The 14,974-nt window shown below is 46.3% G+C and overlaps 1 protein-coding gene across 2 annotated transcripts in view; it reads right to left on the bottom strand.

The window, feature by feature from the left end:
• The window catches only part of ASNS (asparagine synthetase (glutamine-hydrolyzing)), a 107,856-nt gene extending 93,205 nt beyond the window's left edge, over window positions 1-14,651 (bottom strand). For both annotated transcript variants that reach the window (XM_082258035.1, XM_082258036.1), the window contains exon 1: window positions 14,409-14,651. The gene's annotated coding sequence lies outside the window, so the exon portion shown is untranslated. The remainder of the gene's footprint in view (window positions 1-14,408) is intronic.
• Window positions 14,652-14,974: the final 323 nt, after the last annotated feature.

Raw genomic sequence — 14,974 nt, 5'->3', positions numbered from 1 at the left:
ACGCAACTTTGGATGGGTGCAACTTGGATATGACTTTGGCTTTGACCAGTGATAATGGACATCTGTTGCACACAAGTTGCATTGAATAACATTCAGGTAAGATTTTAATGCAACTTCTGAGGGTTGATATATAAGTCTGTAGCCCTCAGGTTGCATGAACATCGGACCAAAGTAGTGAATGAAAAGTTGCTGCAACTTTAGGCCCCTTTCACACTTGTGCAACTTGTCATGCAACTTTGGACATCAGAGTTGCATGACATGTTGTTCCCCATGTTTTCCAAAGATACCTATTTATATATGCGCAACTTAGGTCCGACTTTCATGCAACTTGGTCAAACTACTTTGGTCTGACTTTCATGCAACTTGAGGGCCAAATACTTCAATGTTAACCCTCAGAAGTTTCATGAAAGTCATACCTGAATTTTATACAATGCAACTTGTGTGCAACAGTTGTCCCTTATCACTGGTCAAGGCCAAAATCCTATCCAAGTTGCACCAATCCAAAGTTGCACTCCAAAGGCGACGCAACTTTGGAGTCGTACAAGTGTGAAAGAGGTCTAAGTTGCACATATATGAATGTTTATCATTGGAAAACATGGGGAACAACTTGTCATGCGACATTGATATCCAAAGTTGCATGAAAAGTCACACAAGTGCCTAAGGCCCCTTTCACACTTATGCGATCTAAAAGTCACGCGATTTTACCGCAATACTTTTGTCACGATTTTACCGTGATTTTGACTAGACTTGAGGCAATGCCTATGCCTATGGATCTAAAATCGTCCCAAAGTAGTGCAGGAACTACTTTACAGTTGTTGCGACATGAAGTCGCACAGATATGAACGGTGCTCATTGGAAATCATGGAGTATGACTTGTCATGCGACTTTGCAATCCCAAAGTGTGAAAGGGGCCTAAAGCTGGAGAGTGCAAAATCAGTCTAACTCCTGCACATAAACCAATCAGCCTTCAGTTTTTTTTTGCTAAAGCCTAATTGAACAAGCTGAGGTTAGAAGCTGATTGGTTTCTGTGCAGAAGGGAGTCTGATTTTGCACTCTCCAGCCTTAGTAAATAAACCCCACAGATGCAGTGCCACAGTCTAAACTCTAAGGAAGTTGAGACTAGACTGAAGAAATTATTTTACGTGCCTCCAGCAGATTGATGACATCATCGCAGCTTAGAGAATGTCGCTGGACTGGGGCTTTCCTGCTTTTTGAAAAATGATATTGTTGTATATCATATGACAATTCATGCAGAATTGTACAGTTACTAAAGAATCAGCTTTAACCTCTTAGGCCCCTTTCACACTTGTGCAACTTGTCTTGCGATTTGGGACTGCAAAGTCGCATGACAAGTTGTATTCCATGATTTCCAATGAGTACCGTTCATAGAATTCAAGCCGAAACGACTTCAAAGTAGTCCCTGCACTACTTTGGGCCGATTGGAGGTCCAAAGACATAGGCATTTCCTCAAATCCAGTCAAAATCGCTGCAAATTTGCGTCAAAATTGCAGTAAAATCGCATTACTTTTAGGTCACACAAGTGTGAAAGGAGACTTAAGGACTGCCCCACGCAGATGTACTGCAGCAGGGCAGCCCTACTGCCCAAAATAAAGTACCTGTACATGATTTCGTGCAGCGGGTCTGAGGCGCGTGCGCGTGCCGCCGGCAACCCGCTCCTGCTGTGATTGGACACAGCGTGAGCCAATATGCCGATCCAGCGGATGCAATGTCCACGGGGACCCACTCGTCATTTTCAGGAGAGCCAGAATGGCGGTCTGCCTGCCCTGGTTTACATAGTTCTGTGAGAGGGGAAGACAGAGATCCTGTGTTTCTGCTAAGCAGGAACACAGATCTCTGTCTTCCTCTAGTCAAAGCAGCTCCCCCACACAGTTAGAAAGCACTACCTAGGAGCACACTTAAACCTTTAATCACCTTTGATCACCCGTGTTGTTAACCCCTTCCCTGCCAGTGTCATTAGTACAGTGACAGTGCTTTTTTTTTTTTTTTTAGCACTGATCAATGTAATAATGTGACTGGTCCCCCCAAAAGTATCAAAAATGTCAGTTAGGTGTCCGATTTGTGTGCCGCAATATCGCAGTCCCGCTAACAATTACGCGCTCGCCCCCTAGCTTCCCGCAGCACGACCAACATAGACCTATGCAGTAAAAAGCAGCGGGTGGTCGGGAAGTGGTTAAAGTCACCTTCCTTCAAGGTCACCCTTGAGGCCATCTTCACCATGGACCCCCTTGGGGCCCCTTTACCATGAGGACCCATTGAGGCTCTCTACAGCAGTATGTTATGCTTTTTATTTTTTTAACATACCTTTTACTACTAATATCTTCTGGTGATGGTCATGGTCAAGTGATTTTTCATGGTTTCTCTTCCTTTTCAGTGCTCTCCCTACAGTGGGTGGCTCTCGATAATGCAAAGAGCAGCACTGACATGATGATGGAGCAATGCTCTCTGCATCAATACAGTGTGATTGCAGGGCACCATAACACTGGCAGCCCCAATCTTCCAGGTTGAGTGACACTAGGGGGTAGATTTACTAAAGGCAAATGGGGTGTGCACTTTGCAAGTGCAGTTGCACTCATTTTCCCCAGTGCTTAGTGAATGCAGTGAATCTCTACTGATTTCCATCATCCATTCATGTGCAAGCAAAAATGCTGTTTTTTTATTTTCGTTACACAGGATTGGGTATTTGTCGCTCTTTTTTTGTTCATAGCGCAAAAAATTTAAATTGCACGGGCGACCAAATACCACCAAAAAAGGACTACATTTTATTTGGGTACAGCATCGCACAACCGCGCAATTGTCCGTTAAAGTAACGCAGTGCCGAATCGCAAAAAAAGGCCTGGTCATTAACCCCTTAAGCCCCAGAGGATTTTCCTGCTCAAAGACCAGGGCCTATTTTGCGATTCGGCACTGTGTGATTTTAACGGACAATTGCGCGGTCGTGCGACGCTGTACCCAAATTAAATTGACGTCCTTTTTTTCCCCACAAACAGAGCTTTCTTTTGGTGGTATTTGATCACCTGTGCTATTTTTTTGCGCTATAAACAAGAAAAGAGCATAAATTTTGAAAAAATGACAATATTTTGCACATTTTTTATAGATAATTGCCCAAAAAAAATGTAAAAATCAAAATTTTTTAACATTTTCGGCCAATTTGTTTTATGCTACCTATGTTGGGTAAAAAAAATCGCAAAAAGCGTATTTTGATTGGTTTGCGCAAAAGTTATCGCGTTTACTAACAAAGGGAAAGATTTTTGTCATTTTTGTTGTTTTTTTTTTAACGCGTAATGGCGGCGATCTGCAATTTTTTTTGCGGTACTGCGACATTGGGGCGGACAGATCGGACCCTTGACTGACATTTTTGACACTTTTGGGGTTACCAGTGACATTTCTACAGTAATCAGTGCTATACATATTCACTGTTACTGTAAAAATACACTGGTAGTGAAGGGGTTAACTTTATTTGGGAGGGAGGGGCTGTGTGTGTCCCTAAGGGCGTGCTTTCTACTGTGATTGGCTGTGGCTTGAGCTGTAAGGACACTGATCAACGGATCTACATAGTAGATCCGTGTGATCAGTGTCTTTACACCGGGGAGAATGACAGGCAGCTTGTTTACACAAGCTGCCTGCCTTTCTCCCTCTCCCCCGCCGATCGCCGAGTGACCGGCGGACATCGGGTCCGCTGGTCACACGCGCGGGGGGGTCCGTGACCACGCGGGAGCGGGAGCGCGCCTCCGCGGGCGCGCGCTCGCTCCCCAGAGCCTCACAAGCTAGTGACGTAGCCCTACGTCACTTTGCCTGTGAGGGGCTGACTGCCGACGTAGATCGGCGTTAGGCAGTCGGCAAGTGGTTAAGCCACGGAGGATTTTCCTGCTCAAAGACCAGGGCCTATTTTGCGATTCGGCACTGTGTGACTTTAACGGACAATTGCGCGGTCGTGCGATGCTGTACCCAAATTAAATTGACGTCCTTTTTTCCCCCACAAACAGAGCTTTCTTTTGGTGGTATTTGATCACCTGTGGGATTTTTATTTTTTGCGCTATAAACAAAAAAAGAGCATAAATTGTGAAAAAATAACAATATTTTTCACATTTTTTTATATGAAATTCCCCCCAAAAATGTAAAAATCAACATTTTTTAACATTCTATGTTTTCTGCTACCTATGTTTGGTAAAACAAAAATTGCAATAAGAGTATTTTGATTGGTTTGCGCAAAAGTTATTGCGTTTACTAAGGGAAAGATTTCTGTCATTTTTATTGTTTTTTTATTTAACTAGTAATGGCGGCGATCTGCGATTTTTTTTTTTTTTTTTGCGGGACTGCGACATTGCGGCGGACAGATCGGACCCTTGACTGACATTTTTGACACTTTTGGAGGTACCAGTGACATTACTACAGTAATCAGTGCTATAAATATGCACTGTTACTGTAAAAATGACACTGGCAGGGAAGGGGTAAACTTTATTAGTGATCAAGGTGCTAAGTGTGTTCCTAGGGGCGTGATTCTAACTCTAAAGGGGCGTGGCTTGTGATGTAACCACAGAGAGACATACAATCCTACATAGCAGGATCGTATGATCTCTGCAGTTACACCAGGGAGAATGACAGGTGGCTTTGTTTACATCAGCCGCCTGCCTTTCTCCCTCTCCAGCGGGAGATCGCAAGTGACCGGCGGGGATGTGTGGGAACGAGCAGGGGCAGGAGCGTGCCTCCGGTGGCGCGCGCTCGCCCCCTAGAGGCTCCTGGGCGAGCGACGTAGCCCTACGTCGGTTTGCCCAGGAGAGCCAGACTGCCGCAGTAAATAGTCGTGCGGCAGTCGGCAAGTGGTTAAGGGGGCAAATCCTTCCGGTCTTAAAGTGGTTAAGAGGGGCTTTGGGGTAAGGAGGTCTCAAAAGGGATCCTTGTGTGAAGGGGGCTTCAAGGGGGTTTCCAGGGGAAGGGAGTCCTTAAGGGGAGGGGACTTTGGGGAAAGGGGGCCCCAAGGTGGTCATCATTGGAAGGGGATCCTTAGGGAAAAAAGGCCTCAAAGATGGCTTCGGAAGAAGGGGGCCTCCAGAAGGGCCTCTAGGGAAGGAAGACTCAAGGGGATCCTTGTGGGAAGGGAAACTCTCATATAATGGGGAGCACCATATCCTGGATTTGGGATTTAAATGTGCATGCTCTATGCCACATGTGTAAAACACAAGGCCAAATCCGGCCCGCCAAGGCCATTTCACGTGGCCCTTCTACTGCAGTTGCGGCACCCACATTGTCTATGCCCCCTCCTTGTCTCAGCAGTCAACAGCAGGCGGAAGATAGAACTGCGGCACCTCCTCATCTCCACCTCCTCTGGTTTCAGCATTTAGTAGACTCCGGCAGCTGACTTCAGCCCTCTTCTGGTCTTCCTCCAGACCCAGCACTTTCCACATCCCAGATCTGCCCCCAGCTTCTTCCCGGCAGCAGCACAAGATAAAGGGGTACACTGTGATGTAAGGGATGGTGGGGGACTCTTGATATCTAATAGTGGGGGGCACTTGACATCTGAGGTAAGGGGGAGTGGGGTGTTCTGGACATCTAGTCTGACAGATACAACCGGCCCTTTGAGGCCAACCATAATGCTAATGTGGCCTGCAATGGAGTTGAGTTTAACATCCCTGCTCTATGCAAATTCTTAAAAGGAAACAAATCATGAAAAAAACAAAATCTGCCATCACTGATTTCTCCCTGGCTGCCAGGCTGACTTCATGACATTAAGGCCCCTTTCACACTATCCGTCCGTCAGACGGATTAAATTTTTCTCAGCGGGGGATCGAGCCGCTGATCACACAGCTGTCAGTTCCCCGTGCAGCTCTATGGGGGAAATCGGATGGAAACGGACCGTCGGTCCGTTCTCATCCGATCCCATCCGATCCGCTGGACGGATGGAAAATAGGGGTTCCATCCGTCCAGATTTGATGGATCGGATCGGGTCGGATGTCAGCGGACATGTCTCCGCTGACATCCGATGCCCCATAGGAAAGCATGGGGGGACCGTTCATATCCACCAAAAAAACGAACAGGCGGATCTGAACGGTCCACCTGTGTGAAAGGGGCCTTATACTTGAGTAGATGAGGCAGTAGCTAGGTAGCAGCAAGTGCAAAGCACATGTGAATGAGTCCTTTTTTTTTTGCAATTTTTTTTAATTCTTTTTTTTTTTTTTAGATTTTTATTTATTTTTTACATTTTATAACTGCCTTTTTAGGGGGCTTTGGTGAAATATTAGGGTTCCAAACAGACCCCTGATGTCTTACATTTAACACTGAAAACAGGATAAAGTCGCAGATGCTAGAACTTATCACCCTGCAGAGCAGCCAGAGGGAGAGGAGGAGAAGCCGGCAGTGCTGCAATGGGAGGAACACGAGGATCAATATCTGCAAAAGGCAGTCCTCCTGCTCGGCAGGTGCCTGGGCCCCCCTTTTGAACTAATATGGGCCCAGTACAGGAGAGCAGGCTGTACTGCCTTGTCATCAGCCCTGGTGCACAGGATGATTAGGGTGTGCCCTGGCACACCCGGCACACCCCCTGCGCACGCCCATGTGAATCACTGATGTGAACAAGTATGCAGTTCAGAATTTTTAAGAAGATCTGTCAAGATCACTGTCTGGTTGTTATAAATTACTGTATTACACCTTGCCTTACAGCTGACGCCCCCCCCCCCCCCCCCCCAGTGCATTCACGGACAAAGGTCCAGGATGCAGGTTCCTCTGCAGACCTTTGCCAGTGAATGTCCACTTTGCAAAGTGCAGTAGCTCAAGAGCTTAGTAAATGTGGTAAAGCTTCACTTTGCAAAGAGTACCCAATCACAAGGAAAATGTAAAAAACTGCATTTTTTTCTTGCACATGGTTGGATGATGGAAGTCAGCAGAACTCCCCCTCATTTACTAAGCTATGGAGCAACGTGCCCAGTCTATTTGCCTTTAGTAAATCGACCCCTATGTCACCTTTGTTTTAATCCTAGAAAGCCAGCACCCCACCACTCCACAACCATGTAAATTGCAAGCAGTTACAATGTGGTTGCAGTGTTTGCTGAACAGCATGGCATGTGTAGCACTGCCCCCGCAGGGACTGCTGGGTATTGACTTTACGGGCTCCCCTGGTTACCAGCACATCTTTACATGGGCAAGTCTCCGAATCTCTCCTTGTTCCCAATGGCTTGTCACACAAATGAACAGTCTAGGGGTGTTGTTTGTTTTGTTGTTTATTGATAATTTGGGATAGGAGAAGGGAATAGTGGGATACTCCAATTGAACTATTCACATTTGGTTAAGGACTTCTATCTTCAAAACTCCACTTGCAAAGATAGGGAACAGCCAGGCTGTTAATCCGCACTACCACTAGTGTGGATGAGATTAAGTCTCTTGTTCTCTTTGCTCTCTAACAAGATGACTTGATGGATGATAATCTGTCTTCGGGATACTCTCTCTCTCTATCTAGTATCCTCTTCCCACTGACACCCGTCCACTGACTATACTAGGAGCAGGGGTGGCCCTCCTCAGGTCAGGACCCTTGACACAAATTTCTGTACTCACTGTACTGCAGAGACAGATCCTCCAGCGTCTCCCCTCTCAGTCAGCTTCCTTGGACTTCTGAGTTCAGCTCCTCTCCGCTGCTCTTCCGGCCCTCAGGACGACCCCTTGAGGCTGCATGGCACCTCTACAGAGGAGGGGCAGCCACCCCCTCCCTCTGGGACTCCACTCCCCAACGAAAGACCTCAAGCATACATGCTCGTGGCTTTTATACAGTATACCAACATGCAACGAGGCAATTTTCCCTCTGCCTATTGTCAGGGCTGTATCAAAAGCCTATGCACCCATTCGTCAGGTTTTCTCCCACTGTCCAACGTGCTTTCCTATTGGACCAGTGAAAAACGCTCTCTATGAGTTGCACTCTGAGCACAATGAGCAGCAGACGCCACTAACAGATCCTGCTCTCTGGTAGGCAGACAACAATATATATCTGCAGCCCCTCTGGTAAGCAGACATAGTTCAATCTATACTTTCTCACTAGCACCTACCTACTTGTTAAGAAAAATAGTAAAAAAAAAAACAGGGGGGGGGGGGGCTTGATCATCTCCGCTATATAATTGCTCCATTTTGGTAATCCTTCCATTTAATAATATGCTGGATCTGGCATTCTAGTGATGATTGCACTCTCCAAACCTAATAATGACCAAATCTGCCAGGTCAGACGTGGCCTGATTGGTGCTGCCCAAGTTTTTTTTACCCTTTCTTTTGATGTCTGGGGGCACTTGGCAGGGCAGACACTTGGCAGCTAGCCGGCGACGTGCAGCTAGCAGTACAGAAGTAATTGGATTTATTTAAGGCTGAATACTAGACAGATAAAAAAAACCCCAATCTAATCCAATTACATAATACATTAAAAAATCACTACATATACAGTATGGTAGAATGCCAAAGATATATTAGATTAGTTGAAGATTAGTTGAACTAAATTGGTTCTCTCTTGAGAAGAGGAGATTAAGGGGGATATGGTCAACATCATTGGCGTGCGCAGCCTATTGCATTAGGGTGTACACCCCAGAGCACAAACACACGTGTGTGTATATCAGCAGAACAGTGGACGCTGTCAGTCATTTTTATTTTTATTTATTTTTTTAATTAACCACTTAAGCCCCGGAGGATTTGGCTGCTAAACGACCAGGGGGTATTTTGCGATTCGGCACTGCGTGACTTTAACGGACAATTGCGCGGTCGTGCGACGCTGTACCTAAACGAATTTGGCGTCCTTTTTTTCCCACAAACAGAGCTTTCTTTTGGCGGTATTTGATCACCTGTGCGATTTTTTGATCACGCGCTATAAACAAAAAAAGAGCGTCAATTTTGCAAAAATAGCAATATTTTTCCCTTTTTTTTTATATGAAATTCCCCCCAAAAAAAATGTAAAAATCAAAATTTTTTAACATTTTCGGCCAATTTGTTTTATGCTACCTATGTTTGGTAAAAAAAATCGCAAAAAGCGTATTTTGATTGGTTTGCGCAAAAGTTATTGCGTTTACTGACTAAGGGAAAGATTTTTGTCATTTTTGTTGTTTTTTTTTTTAACGCGTAATGGCGGCGATCTGCGTTTTTTTTTTGCGGTACTGCGACATTGCGGCGGACAGATCGGACCCTTGACTGACATTTTTGACACTTTTGGGGTTACCAGTGACATTTCTACAGTAATCAGTGCTATATATATGCACTGTTACTGTAAAAATACACTGGTAGTGAAGGGGTTAACTTTATTTGAGAGGGAGGGGCTGTGTGTGTCCCTAGGGGCGTGATTCTTACTGTGATTGGCTGTGGCTTCAGCTGTATGCAGAGTGATCAACGGATCTACATAGTAGATCCATATGATCAGCTCTCATACAGAGGGGAGAATGACAGGTGGCTTGTTTACACAAGCTGCCTGACTTTCTCCCTCTCCCCCGCCGATCGCAGAGTGGCCGGCGGACATCGGGTCCGCCGGTCACACGCGCGGGGGGGTCCGTGACCACGCTGGAGCGGGAGCGCGCCTCCGGCGGCGCGCGCTCGCTCCCTAGACCCTCACAAGCTAGTGACGTAGCCCTACGTCACTTTGCCTGTGAGGGGCTGACCGCCGACGTAGCAAGTGGTTAAGTCGGCAAGTGGTTAATTTTGTTTTTTTGGGGTTTTTTTGCTTATTTTTTTCAATATTATTTTTTTGTATTTTTGTTTACTATTTTTTTTAGGAGACCCAATGGGGGTGGACTTTGGTGAAATATCGGGGGTCTAAACAGACCCCTCATGTCTCACAGAGCTTCCCCAGTCCCTTTCTATGCAGCCTCAGCTGGACAGTGAACCAATGGGAAGTGCTCTGTGGTGAGCGACTTCCTGTTCATTTACAAAAGAAAGCATACTAAATATGCTTCAGTTAAAGCAGAGTTCCGGGCACAAAATCGACCTAATCGATTTTGTGCCCATCCGCTGGATCTTCTTCACCTCAAAAGGAATTGGATAGTTAGGTATATATTTTTTTTTTACTCACCTTGTAATTGTAGATAGAAAATACTCACCTATTCTCCACTTCCTCCCTCTGTGCCGCGGCTCCGCCGTCACTTCCTCTTTGCGATGATTCCTGGGAGCTGAACGTCATCGCTCCCAGGAATCAATGCGACGGCACCGGCCCCGCTCGTCACTTCCGGGGCGACGCCGCATTACCTGCTAAACAGCTTCTGGGCATGCCCAGAAGCTGTGGAGGAATGCGGCGCCGCACCGGAAGTGACGAGAGGGGCCGGTGCAGGCGCATTCTGGGAGAAGAAGACACGGAAGAGGACGCAGAAGAGGATCGCGCCGGCTTCAGCTGCCCACACCTGAGATGGCAACGCTGGAGAGGAGATTTTATAAGTGAGTATTTCTTCTTGCAGGTAAGTGCGACCCGGGACAGATCAGAGGCTATCCATTGTGGAATGTATTAGCCCTGACTGTCCCGGGGTAATGTTTATTGAAAAAACGTTTTCGTGCCCGGAACTCTGCTTTAAGAATGAACACATATGTGACTGGTACAGATCACTCACTGTGTTCATTCGGAAAAGAAAAGGGCCGGTAAATGAAATATTTACTATATCTGCTCTACCACAGTACACAGAACATGGAAATGCAATTGTTCTAGTAAATATAAACTGCTAAATACCTTTTCTCATCAGCAGTATATAGCAGTCTTGTGACCAGTGTTAATTTTGGCAGCAAATTTCAATTTCGTTTAGTCATATTTTTTTTACTAAAACGCCATTTTAGTTTTAGTCATAGTTTAGCCTTTTGACCAAAATGCTATTTAGAGCTGCACAATTAATCATTAAAAAATTGCAATCTCGATTCACCCCTCCTCATGATCTTAACCACTTAAGGTCCGGAAGATTTTACCCCCCTTCCTGACCAGGGCCTATTTTGCGATTCGGCACTGCGTGACTTTAACGGACAATTGCGCGGTCGTGCGCCGCTGTACCTAAACTAATTTGACGTCCTTTTTTTCCCACAAACAGAGCTTTCTTTTGGTGGTATTTGATCACCTGTGCGATTTTTGATCATGCGCTATAAACAAAAAAAGAGCGTCAATTTTGCAAAAATAACAATATTTTTCACATTTTTTTATATGAAATTCCCCCCCAAAAAAATGTAAAAATCAAAATTTTTTAACATTTTCAGCCAATTTGCTTTAAGCTACATATGTTTGGTAAAAAAAATCGCAAAAAGCGTATTTTGATTGGTTTGCGCAAAAGTTATCGCGTTTACTAACAAAGGGAAAGATTTTTGTCATTTTTGTTGTTTTTTTTTTTAAAGCGTAATGGCGGCAATCTGCGATTTTTCTTTTTTTTTTTTTTTGCGGTACTGCGACATTGCGGCGGACAGATCGGACCCTTGACTGACATTTTTGACACTTTTGGGGTTACCAGTGACATTTCTACAGTAATCAGTGCTATACATATGCACTGTTACTGTAAAATTACACTGGCAGTGAAGGGGTTAACTCTTTTTGAGAGGGAGGGGTTATGTGTGTCCCTAGGGGCGTGATTCTAACTGTGATTGGCTGTGGCTTGAGGTGTAGGAACAGTAATCAACGGTCCTACATAGTAGAACCGTATAATCACTATTCCTACACAGGGGAGAATGACAGGCGGCTTGTTTACATTAGCCGCCTGCCTTTCTCCCTCTGCACCGACGATCGCAGAGTGACCGGCGGACATCGGGTCCACTGGTCACACGCGCGGGGGGGGGGGGTCCATGCCCGCGCGGGAGCACGCCTCTGGTGGCGCGCGCTCGCTCCCGAGAGCCCTCACAGGCTAGTGACGTAGTACTACGTCGCTCTGCCTGTGAGGGGCTGACTGCCGCAGTAAATATACTGTGAGCAGTCGGCAAGTGGTTAAAACGGCATGTCCTCAATTCTTAAGCTGGATACACACTATACAACTTTTGTGGTTAGATTTTCTTCAGATTTACCTTTTCTATGTAGTGCAAGAGCCTGCCTGATTGCATACAAATTGAAAGTGTTTAGGTTTGACCTCATATTATCTGGTTTTGGTAAATCTAAAGGAAAAAATCTAAAGACAATTGTATAGTGTATATGACCCATTAGACCCCTTTCACGCGGGCTTTCTGATCAGGTCCAACTGTCAGTTTTTCAGGTGGATCTGATCAGATTCTCCATTCACCTCTATGGGGCAGCGGATGTCAGCGGAGACATGTCCGTTGACACCCACTGCTATCCGATCCGATCCTGTCCGTCAAATCCAGATGGATGGAAACCCTATTTTCCATCCGTCTGGAGGATCCGTTCGGATAGGATGAATACAGACAGGCGGTCTGTTTTCATTCGATCTCCCATAGAGGAGAGCGGGGATCTGACAGGTCTGTCTCTGCACACAGAGCGGAGACGGACCTGTCATCCGCCTGCTCAGCGGCGATCGGCAGATTGATCCCCACTGAGAAAAATGGAGTCCGCCGGGCGGAAAGCCCTTGTGAAAGGAGCCTTAGTCCCGGTTCACACTATAGCGATGACAGACATCACATGTGATTGGGAGCAGTGCTGTATTTTGGCCTAGGCCAACAAGGCCCAGGCCTAGGGCAGCACTTTGCAGGGGGACAGCAAAAAAGCCGCCCCTCCCTCCACCTGAGACTCTATTGGCCACTGGTTGCTAGAGCCGCCTCTCTCACCCCCCCTCTCTCTCTCTCTCTCACCCCCTCTCACCCACCCCCCCTTCTCTCTCCCCCCTCCCTCTCTCTCTCTCACCCCTCCTCTCTCTCTCCCTCTCTCTTTCTCTCTCATCCCCCTATGTCTCTCTCACTCTCTCTCTCTCATCCCCTCCTCCCTCTCTAATCCCCTCTCTCTCTCACCCCCTCTCTCTCTCACCCCCTCTCTCTCTCATCCACCCCTCTCTCTCTCACCCCTCTCTCTTTCATCCCCCCTCTCTCACCTCCTCTCTCTCTCCCTCCCTCACCCCCTCTCCCCCCCCTCTCGTGAGATTTCAGGGGTTCTTTCTGGGACTTGTAGTCCTTCAATTTTGGGGGGAGTCACATCTGTTAAAAAAGGAGTGGGGCAAAGTTACATAGGAGGGGGGGGGGCGCCCAATTTTAGTCTTGCCTAGGGCAGCACAAAGCCAAAATACACCACTGATTGGGAACGCACTGCTCTGAAAATCACATGCGATGTCTCCCCTCCCGCTCCTTGTAATGACAGCTGAGCAGCTTCTCAGCCGCATCGGTTGTCATTACAAGACAGCCGACCTTCGGCTATGGACGCCGGTACCGGGGTGATGCTTCTAGCTGCAGACATCACTCCCTGACCAACACTTTCCCGAAATATCGGCAATATCGGTAACCTCCGGGGCTGATTCCGATATATCGGTGAAAGTACATATCGGCCCTCGATATATCGGCTTTGCCGATAATCGGTCCATCCTAATTTATATAGCGCCAACAGTTTGCGCATCTCTTTACAACATGAGGGCAGACAATACATTTACAATACAATTCAATACAGGAGGAATCACATTGCTCTACAACAGCGTGATCTAAAGGTGACCATACACTATACAATCTGATTGTACAATCTCCTTTTAGATCTACCGTCAGCTATGTAGGGCAGCCGTTCTCAACCTTTTCAACACAGAGGAACCCTTAAAATAAATTTCTGGTCTCGGGGGAACCCCTGCTAAAAATGTAAAATCTACAACTCATGACACATTAGTGTGACAGTCAGTGGGAAGAATGCTCCTTACTCTTGTCATCATTGGGAAGAATTACCCCCCTTACAGATAGATAAAAGGAACAATGGTGTCATTGGGAACATATGGGAGAGGCAGAAATTGCCCATTGCTCAAGGAACCCCTAGCAACCTCAGGAGGAACCCTGGTTGAGAAACCCTGATGAAGAGCAAGGGTCTGCCTGATATGATACATTATCATTATTATTATTATTATTATTATTATTATTATACAGGATTTATATAGCGCCGACAGTTTGCGCAGCGCTTTACAATGTGAGGGAAGACAATACAATTCAATACAGGAGGATTTAGAGGGCCCTGCTCATTAGAGCTTACAATCTAGAAGGGGGGTAGGGTAGTTTAAGTCTGTCCTCCTATTACATCATTTTGGTAAATCTAAAGGAGATTGTACAATCAGATTGTATAGAGTATAACCAGCCTAACTCTCCAGCTGTGGAACTACAAGTCCCAGTGCGGCTCGCAGCATCTGGAGTTGGAGACGGTTTCGCACACTGATCCATGTTGCAATCATTGACATATGTTACTCAGATCCGTCTGAATCCCAGCAGCACACAATGACAGGCATGTACAACGCTGGAGAGGGGGTTAATCAATCAGAAAGCAAATAAAAAATACAATTGGATTGTAGGATTACCAGGACTGTGTAGTCTGTACCAGCGACCAGGCAGCTGCACGTTGCCGTCAGGACTGGCACTTAGCGAGCCTGCGGGGTACGCTATGCAAATATTCTGGCTGAGCATTGTAAGCGTCTCTCCCATTGAGTGGCTGACACAGCTGCTGATTGGCCGCAGGAATCTCCCGTCCTTACTGGCTTTTTGTTCAGAGACTTTCACTTCTATGCATTAGAAGTGTGTCAGACTGCTGTGTGTTCCCTGAGCTGGAAACCCGTCCAACTGTCACAGGCGTATTCCATGAACGCAGCCATAGGCACTCTACAGTTCAGCTGCCAGGCATTGGCAGATTTATAAGTGGGCAAAGAAGGCAGCTGCCCCAGGATGCCTTCCACAATGGGTCCCCCTCTATCCACTAAGACCGGGTCTTTTTCTGACATTTGTTGTTTACAAGTTAAAATCAGTATTTTTTTGCTAGAAAATTTCTTAGAACCCCCGAACATTATATGGCGGTCGTTGCAATATTTTATGTCACGCTGTATCTACGCAGCGGTCTTTCAAACGCAATATTTTTTGGGAAAAATAAATT

The sequence above is a fragment of the Pelophylax lessonae genome (genome assembly GCF_965119305.1).
Source record: "Pelophylax lessonae genome assembly, chromosome: 5".
In the NCBI taxonomy this organism is placed as follows: domain Eukaryota; kingdom Metazoa; phylum Chordata; class Amphibia; order Anura; family Ranidae; genus Pelophylax; species Pelophylax lessonae.
Note: the sequence above shows the minus strand (reverse complement) of the source record. Positions and strands in the feature narration are given on the sequence as shown.